This window comes from Salvelinus namaycush, chromosome 10, assembly GCF_016432855.1.
Source record: "Salvelinus namaycush isolate Seneca chromosome 10, SaNama_1.0, whole genome shotgun sequence".
Lineage (NCBI taxonomy): Eukaryota > Metazoa > Chordata > Actinopteri > Salmoniformes > Salmonidae > Salvelinus > Salvelinus namaycush.
The window spans coordinates 46,034,852-46,043,989 of record NC_052316.1 but is presented as its reverse complement, the minus strand read 5'-3'; positions in this window follow the sequence as shown (position 1 = coordinate 46,043,989).

The window sequence follows — 9,138 nt, the reverse complement described above, 5'->3', positions numbered from 1 at the left end:
CCACATTACAGCACTCTCCCTTAGTCTGGTGTGTTGCACATGTCATCCCACATTACAGCATTCTCCCTTAGTCTGGTGTGTTGAACCTGTCATCCCACATTACAGCATTCTCCCTTAGTCTGGTGTGTTGCACATGTCATCCCACATTACAGCACTCTCCCTTAGTCTGGTGTGTTGCACCTGTCATCCCACATTACAGCATTCTCCCTTAGTCTGGTGTGTTGCACCTGTCATCCCACATTACAGCACTCTCCCTTAGTCTGGTGTGTTGCACGTCATCCCACATTACAGCACTCTCCCTTAGTCTGGTGTGTTGCACATGTCATCCCACATTACAGCACTCTCCCTTAGTCTGGTGTGTTGCACCTGTCATCCCACATTACAGCACTCTCCCTTAGTCTGGTGTGTTGCACCTGTCATCCCACATTACAGCATTCTCCCTTAGTCTGGTGTGTTGCACATGTCATCCCACATTACAGCACTCTCCCTTAGTCTGGTGTGTTGCACCTGTCATCCCACATTACAGCATTCTCCCTTAGTCTGGTGTGTTGCACATGTCCTCCCACATTACAGCACTCTCCCTTAGTCTGGTGTGTTGCACCTGTCATCCCACATTACAGCATTCTCCCTTAGTCTGGTGTGTTGCACATGTCATCCCACATTATAGCATTCTCCCTTAGTCTGGTGTGTTGCACCTGTCATCCCACATTACAGCACTCTCCCTTAGTCTGGTGTGTTGCACATGTCATCCCACATTACAGCACTCTCCCTTAGTCTGGTGTGTTGCACATGTCATCCCACATTACAGCATTCTCCCTTAGTCTGGTGTGTTGCACATGTCATCCCACATTACAGCACTCTCCCTTAGTCTGGTGTGTTGCACCTGTCATCCCACATTACAGCACTCTCCCTTAGTCTGGTGTGTTGCACCTGTCATCCCACATTACAGCACTCTCCCTTAGTCTGGTGTGTTGCACATGTCATCCCACATTACAGCACTCTCCCTTAGTCTGGTGTGTTGCACATGTCATCCCACATTACAGCACTCTCCCTTAGTCTGGTGTGTTGCACATGTCATCCCACATTACAGCATTCTCCCTTAGTCTGGTGTGTTGCACCTGTCATCCCACATTACAGCACTCTCCCTTAGTCTGGTGTGTTGCACGTCATCCCACATTACAGCACTCTCCCTTAGTCTGGTGTGTTGCACGTCATCCCACATTACAGCATTCTCCCTTAGTCTGGTGTGTTGCACCTGTCATCCCACATTACAGCACTCTCCCTTAGTCTGGTGTGTTGCACATGTCATCCCACATTACAGCACTCTCCCTTAGTCTGGTGTGTTGCACATGTCCTCCCACATTACAGCACTCTCCCTTAGTCTGGTGTGTTGCACATGTCCTCCCACATTACAGCACTCTCCCTTAGTCTGGTGTGTTGCACATGTCCTCCCACATTACAGCACTCTACCTTAGTCTGGTGTGTTGCACATGTCATCCCACATTACAGCACTCTCCCTTAGTCTGGTGTGTTGCACCTGTCATCCCACATTACATCACTCTCCCTTAGTCTGGTGTGTTGCACATGTCATCCCACATTACAGCACTCTCCCTTAGTCTGGTGTGTTGCACCTGTCATCCCACATTACAGCACTCTCCCTTAGTCTGGGGTGTTGCACCTGTCATCCCACATTACAGCATTCTCCCTTAGTCTGGTGTGTTGCACATGTCATCCCACATTACAGCACTCTCCCTTAGTCTGGTGTGTTGCACCTGTCATCCCACATTACAGCATTCTCCCTTAGTCTGGTGTGTTGCACATGTCCTCCCACATTACAGCACTCTCCCTTAGTCTGGTGTGTTGCACCTGTCATCCCACATTACAGCACTCTCCCTTAGTCTGGTGTGTTGCACATGTCATCCCACATTACAGCATTCTCCCTTAGTCTGGTGTGTTGCACATGTCATCCCACATTACAGCACTCTCCCTTAGTCTGGTGTGTTGCACATGTCATCCCACATTACAGCACTCTCCCTTAGTCTGGTGTGTTGCACCTGTCATCCCACATTACAGCACTCTCCCTTAGTCTGGTGTGTTGCACCTGTCATCCCACATTACAGCACTCTCCCTTAGTCTGGTGTGTTGCACATGTCATCCCACATTACAGCACTCTCCCTTCGTCTGGTGTGTTGCACATGTCATCCCACATTACAGCACTCTCCCTTAGTCTGGTGTGTTGCACATGTCATCCCACATTACAGCATTCTCCCTTAGTCTGGTGTGTTGCACCTGTCATCCCACATTACAGCACTCTCCCTTAGTCTGGTGTGTTGCACATGTCATCCCACATTACAGCACTCTCCCTTAGTCTGGTGTGTTGCACATGTCCTCCCACATTACAGCACTCTCCCTTAGTCTGGTGTGTTGCACATGTCCTCCCACATTACAGCACTCTACCTTAGTCTGGTGTGTTGCACATGTCATCCCACATTACAGCATTCTCCCTTAGTCTGGTGTGTTGCACATGTCATCCCACATTACAGCATTCTCCCTTAGTCTGGTGTGTTGCACCTGTCATCCCACATTACAGCATTCACCCTTAGTCTGGTGTGTTGCACATGTCATCCCACATTACAGCATTCTCCCTTAGTCTGGTGTGTTGCACATGTCATCCCACATTACAGCACTCTCCCTTAGTCTGGTGTGTTGCACCTGAAACTGAGGCCAGTCAGTGGGCAAATCAAGTCAGATGTTATTGCGGGTGTAACGAAATGCTTGTGTTCCGAGCTCCAACAGTTAAGTAATATCTAACAATTCAAAACAATACACACACATCTAAAAGTAAAATAATGGAATTAAGAAATATATAAATATTAGATTGAGTAACGTCATGGTGGCATTGTTTAAAATACAATAGAATAGAATACAGGATATACATATGAGATGAGTAAAGCTGTATGTAAATATTATTAGAGTGACTAGTGGACAAGGACAACAACCACCTGAGCCACTGCCTGTTCACCCCGCTACCATCCAGAAGGCGAGGCCAGTACAGGTGCAACAAAGCTGGGACCAAGAGCATGAAAAACTGCTTCTATCTCAAGGCCATCAGACTGTTAAATAGCCGTTGATGATCATTTTGGCCTTCCTGTTACATCGGGTGCTGTAGGTGTCCTGGAGTGCAGGTAGTTTGCCCCCGGTGATGCGTTGGGCAGACCACACCACCCTCTGGAGAGCCCTGCGGTTGCGGACGATGTAGTTGCCATTCCAGGTGGTGATACAACCCGACAGGATGCTCTCAATTGTGCATCTGTAAAAGTTTTTGAGGGTTTTAGGTGCCAAGACAAATTGCTTCAGGCTCCTGAGGTTGAAGATGCACTGTAGCGCCTTCTTCACCACACTGTTTGTGGAGTGGTTGAAAAACAAGTTTTAATGACGCCAACCTAAGTGTATGTAAACTTCCGACTTCAACTGTATCAAAATAACATTTAAATGAAAATATCTAATTCATTGTTATTTGAATATGTTGGTAACCATTTTATAAGCAAGGCAGTCACATTCAAAGTCAGTTACTGTGGTTAATGTATTCCTTTTATGCAAATGTGCATTTACAGATTTACATTCATACCCCTTGACGTATTTCACTGTTTGTTGTGTTACAGCCTGATTTTAACATTGATTAAATACTATAGAAACACCCATCTACACACATAATAATCCTTATTCCGGAGTTCCAAATTAAGCAGCAGCAGCTGAAAAGATGAGCTCCTACAAATATTGAAATTTAAATGTTTTTTTAGAGTAAAGTACATCGAAAAAAATCAAAAGAAAACTGCAAACTGAATAGGAGACCAAACAAGCAGCTAACAAAGAAGAAAGGCTTTTGAAAAAGTAACAATTTTTCATAAAATTATACCGTTTTCTTAGCTAGCTAAGTTGTTTACCTGTTGCTAGGCAGTTGCTAGGGACATTCCTGGAAGAAGCTAGCTAGCTAACAAGGAGTGTCTAGTTGGCAGAAGAGAAGAAGGGACAAAGAAGGGACAAAGTGGGACAAAATAAGGACAGAAGAAAAGGGAAAGGGGACATTAAGGTGAAGCAGTCCTCTAAAGACACAAAAGACAATAATACAAGAAACAACACTTCTATTGCCTCTCCCTCTATGATACGCACTTCCGGGTTGGAGCGAGTAGTTGCATTCCGCTTCGCTCCACAGGTAGTATTACATTTCATTTCATTACAGTACAACAGTTTGATTTGTTTGATCTTAGCTGGCTACATAGCCGTCTTTGTATCCAAGATAATTGTGTAGTCTAGAGTAATTGTCGAGGTTACCTAGCCAGCTACACTTTCAAACAAAGTCAACAACGCAGCCACTGCTAGCTAGCCTATTTCACCAGCCAGCAGTACTATATCATTTTAGTCAATAAGATTTTTTGCAACGTAAGCTTAAACTTTCTGAACATTCGAGACGTGTAGTCCACTTGTCATTCCAATCTCCTTTGCATTAGCGTAGCCTCTTCTGTAGCCTGTCAACTATGTGTCTGTCTATCCCTGTTCTCTCCTCTCTGCATAGACCATACAAACGCTTCACACCGCGTGGCCGCTGCTACTCTAACCTGGTGGTACCAGCGCGCACGACCCACGTGGAGTTCCAGGTCTCAGGCAGCCTCTGGAACTGCCGATCTGCGGCCAACAAGGCAGAGTTCATCTCAGCCTATGCTTCCCTCCAGTCCCTCGACTTCTTGGCACTGACGGAAACATGGATTACCAATGATAACACTGCTACTCCTACTGCTCTCTCCTCGTCTGCCCACGTGTTCTCGCACACCCCGAGAGCTTCTGGTCAGCGGGGTGGTGGCACTGGGATCCTCATCTCTCCCAAGTGGACATTTTCTCTTTCTCCCCTGACCCATCTGTCTATCGCCTCCTTTGAATTCCATGCTGTCACAGTTACCAGCCCTTTCAAGCTTAACATCCTTATCATTTATCGCCCTCCAGGTTCCCTTGGAGAGTTCATCAATGAGCTTGACGCCCTGATAAGTTCCTTTCCTGAGGATGGCTCACCTCTCACAGTTCTGGGTGACTTTAATCTCCCCACGTCTACCTTTGACTCATTCCTCTCTGCCTCCTTCTTTCCACTCCTCTCCTCTTTTGACCTCACCCTCTCACCTTCCCCCCCTACTCACAAGGCAGGCAATACGCTTGACCTCATCTTTACTAGATGCTGTTCTTCCACTAATGTCATTGCAACTCCCCTCCAAGTCTCCGACCACTACCTTGTATCCTTTTCCCTCTCGCTCTCATCCAACACTTCCCACACTGCCCCTACTCGGATGGTATCGCGCCGTCCCAACCTTCGCTCTCTCTCCCCCGCTACTCTCTCCTCTTCCATCCTATCATCTCTTCCCTCTGCTCAAACCTTCTCCAACCTATCTCCTGATTCTGCCTCCTCAACCCTCCTCTCCTCCCTTTCTGCATCCTTTGACTCTCTATGTCCCCTATCCTCCAGGCCGGCTCGGTCCTCCCCTCCTGCTCCGTGGCTCGACGACTCATTGCGAGCTCACAGAACAGGGCTCCGGGCAGCCGAGCGGAAATGGAGGAAAACTCGCCTCCCTGCGGACCTGGCATCCTTTCACTCCCTCCTCTCTACATTCTCCTCTTCTGTCTCTGCTGCTAAAGCCAATTTCTACCACTCTAAATTCCAAGCATCTGCCTCTAACCCTAGGAAGCTCTTTGCCACCTTCTCCTCCCTCCTGAATCCTCCTCCCCCTCCTCCCCCCTCCTCCCTCTCTGCGGATGACTTCGTCAACCATTTTGAAAAGAAGGTCGACGACATCCGATCCTCGTTTGCTAAGTCAAACGACACCGCTGGTTCTGCTCACACTGCCCTACCCTGTGCTTTGACCTCTTTCTCCCCTCTCTCTCCAGATGAAATCTCGCGTCTTGTGACGGCCGGCCGCCCAACAACCTGCCCGCTTGACCCTATCCCCTCCTCTCTTCTCCAGACCATTTCCGGAGACCTTCTCCCTTACCTCACCTCGCTCATCAACTCATCCTTGACCGCTGGCTACGTCCCTTCCGTCTTCAAGAGAGCGAGAGTTGCACCCCTTCTGAAAAAACCTACACTCGATCCCTCTGATGTCAATAACTACAGACCAGTATCCCTTCTTTCTTTTCTCTCCAAAACTCTTGAACGTGCCGTCCTTGGCCAGCTCTCCTGCTATCTCTCTCAGAATGACCTTCTTGATCCAAATCAGTCAGGTTTCAAGACTAGTCATTCAACTGAGACTGCTCTTCTCTGTGTCACGGAGGCGCTCCGCACTGCTAAAGCTAACTCTCTCTCCTCTGCTCTCATCCTTCTAGACCTATCGGCTGCCTTTGATACTGTGAACCATCAGATCCTCCTCTCCACCCTCTCCGAGCTGGGCATCTCCGGCAAGGTCCACGCTTGGATTGCGTCCTACCTGACAGGTCGCTCCTACCAGGTGGCGTGGCGAGAATCTGTCTCCGCACCACGTGCTCTCACCACTGGTGTCCCCCAGGGCTCTGTTCTAGGCCCTCTCCTATTCTCGCTATACACCAAGTCACTTGGCTCTGTCATATCCTCACATGGTCTCTCCTATCATTGCTATGCAGACGACACACAATTAATCTTCTCCTTTCCCCCCTCTGATAACCAGGTGGTGAATCGCATCTCTGCATGTCTGGCAGACATATCAGTGTGGATGACGGATCACCACCTCAAGCTGAACCTCGGCAAGACGGAGCTGCTCTTCCTCCCGGGGAAGGACTGCCCGTTCCATGATCTCGCCATCACGGTTGACAACTCCATTGTGTCCTCCTCCCAGAGTGCTAAGAACCTTGGCGTGATCCTGGACAACACCCTGTCGTTCTCAACTAACATCAAGGCGTTGACCCGTTCCTGTAGGTTCATGCTCTACAACATTCGCAGAGTACGACCCTGCCTCACGCAGGAAGCGGCGCAGGTCCTAATCCAGGCACTTGTCATCTCCCGTCTGGATTACTGCAACTCGCTGTTGGCTGGGCTCCCTGCCTGTGCCATTAAACCCCTACAACTCATCCAGAACGCCGCAGCCCGTCTGGTGTTCAACTTTCCCAAGTTCTCTCACGTCACCCCGCTCCTCCGCTCTCTCCACTGGCTTCCAGTTGAAGCTCGCATCCGCTACAAGACCATGGTGCTTGCCTACGGAGCTGTGAGGGGAACGGCACCTCCGTACCTTCAGGCTCTGATCAGGCCCTACACCCAAACAAGGGCACTGCGTTCATCCACCTCTGGCCTGCTCGCCTCCCTACCTCTGAGGAAGTACAGTTCCCGCTCAGCCCAGTCAAAACTGTTCGCTGCTCTGGCACCCCAATGGTGGAACAAACTCCCTCACGACGCCAGGTCAGCGGAGTCAATCACCACCTTCCGGAGACACCTGAAACCCCACCTCTTTAAGGAATACCTAGGATAGGATAAAGTAATCCTTCTAACCCCCCCCTCCCCCCCCTTAAAAGAGTTAGATGCACTATTGTAAAGTGGTTGTTCCACTGGATATCATAAGGTGAATGCACCAATTTGTAAGTCGCTCTGGATAAGAGCGTCTGCTAAATGACTTAAATGTAAATGTAATAATGACAAAGTGAAGAATATACAGTATATATATTATTTTATTGAAAATGAAATACAGAAGTATATATGCCACATTTTTTGCAGTATTACTTTAGTTCCTTGTTGCAAACAGGATGCATGTTTTGGAATAGTTTTATTCTGTACAGACTTCCTACTTTTCACTCTGTCATTTAGGAGTAGCTACAATGTTGTTGATCCATCCTCAGTTTTCTTCTATCACAGCCATTAAACTCTGTAACTGTTTTAAAATCACCATTGGCCTCATGAGAAACAGACACCTCACAAGTCCTCAACTGGCAGCTTAATTAAATAGTTCCCGCAAAACCAGTCTCAACGTCCACAGTGAAAAGGGGACTCTGGAATGCTGGCCTTCTAGGCAGAGTTGAAAGGAAAAAGTAATATCTCAGAATGGCCAATAAAATAATAATCAGAACAACAGTTTACAGCTGTGCTAACATAATTGCAAAAGGGTTTTCTAATGATCAATTAGCCTTTTAAAATGATACACTTGGATTAACTAACACAACGTGCCATTGGAACACAGGAGTGATGGTTGCTGATAATGGGCCTCTGTACGCCTATGTAGATATTCCATTTAACATCAGCCGTTTCCAGCTACAATAGTCATTTACAACATTAACAAAGTCTACAATGTATTTCTGATCAATTTTATGTTATTTTACAGGATGAAAAATTTGCTTTTCTTTCAAAAACAAGGACATTTCTAGGTGACCCCAAACTTTTGAATGGAAGTGTATATTTTTTTTAATTAACCTTTAAATGTACCTTTAATTTTTTTTATACAAAGCAAAAACAACATGATTTCCAGATGTCCTAATGGAGACCCATCAGTAATGCTTCTGGTTATCTACTTAAAGGTTCCTTTAGGAATTTAAAACAGGAGGACACTTAATAACATATTATTACTGCATTGTGTCCCACCTCCCATCAACCCCTCCATTTACGCTGCTGCTACTCTCTGTTCATCATATATGCACAGTCACTTTAACCATACCTACATGTACATACTACCTCAATAAGCCTGACTAACCGGTGTCTGTATATAGCCTTGCTACTCTCTGTTCATCATATATGCACAGTCACTTTAACCATACCTACATGTACATACTACCTCAATAAGCCTGACTAACCGGTGTCTGTATATAGCCTTGCTACTCTCTGTTCATCATATATGCACAGTCACTTTAACCATACCTACATGTACATACTACCTCAATAAGCCTGACTAACCGGTGTCTGTATATAGCCTTGCTACTCTCTGTTCATCATATATGCACAGTCACTTTAACCATACCTACATGTACATACTACCTCAATAAGCCTGACTAACAGGTGTCTATATATAGCCTTGCTACTCTTATTTTCAAATGTATTTTTTACTGTTGTTTTATTTCTTTACTTACCTACACACACACACACACACACACACACACACACACACACACACACACACACACACACACACACACACACACACACACACA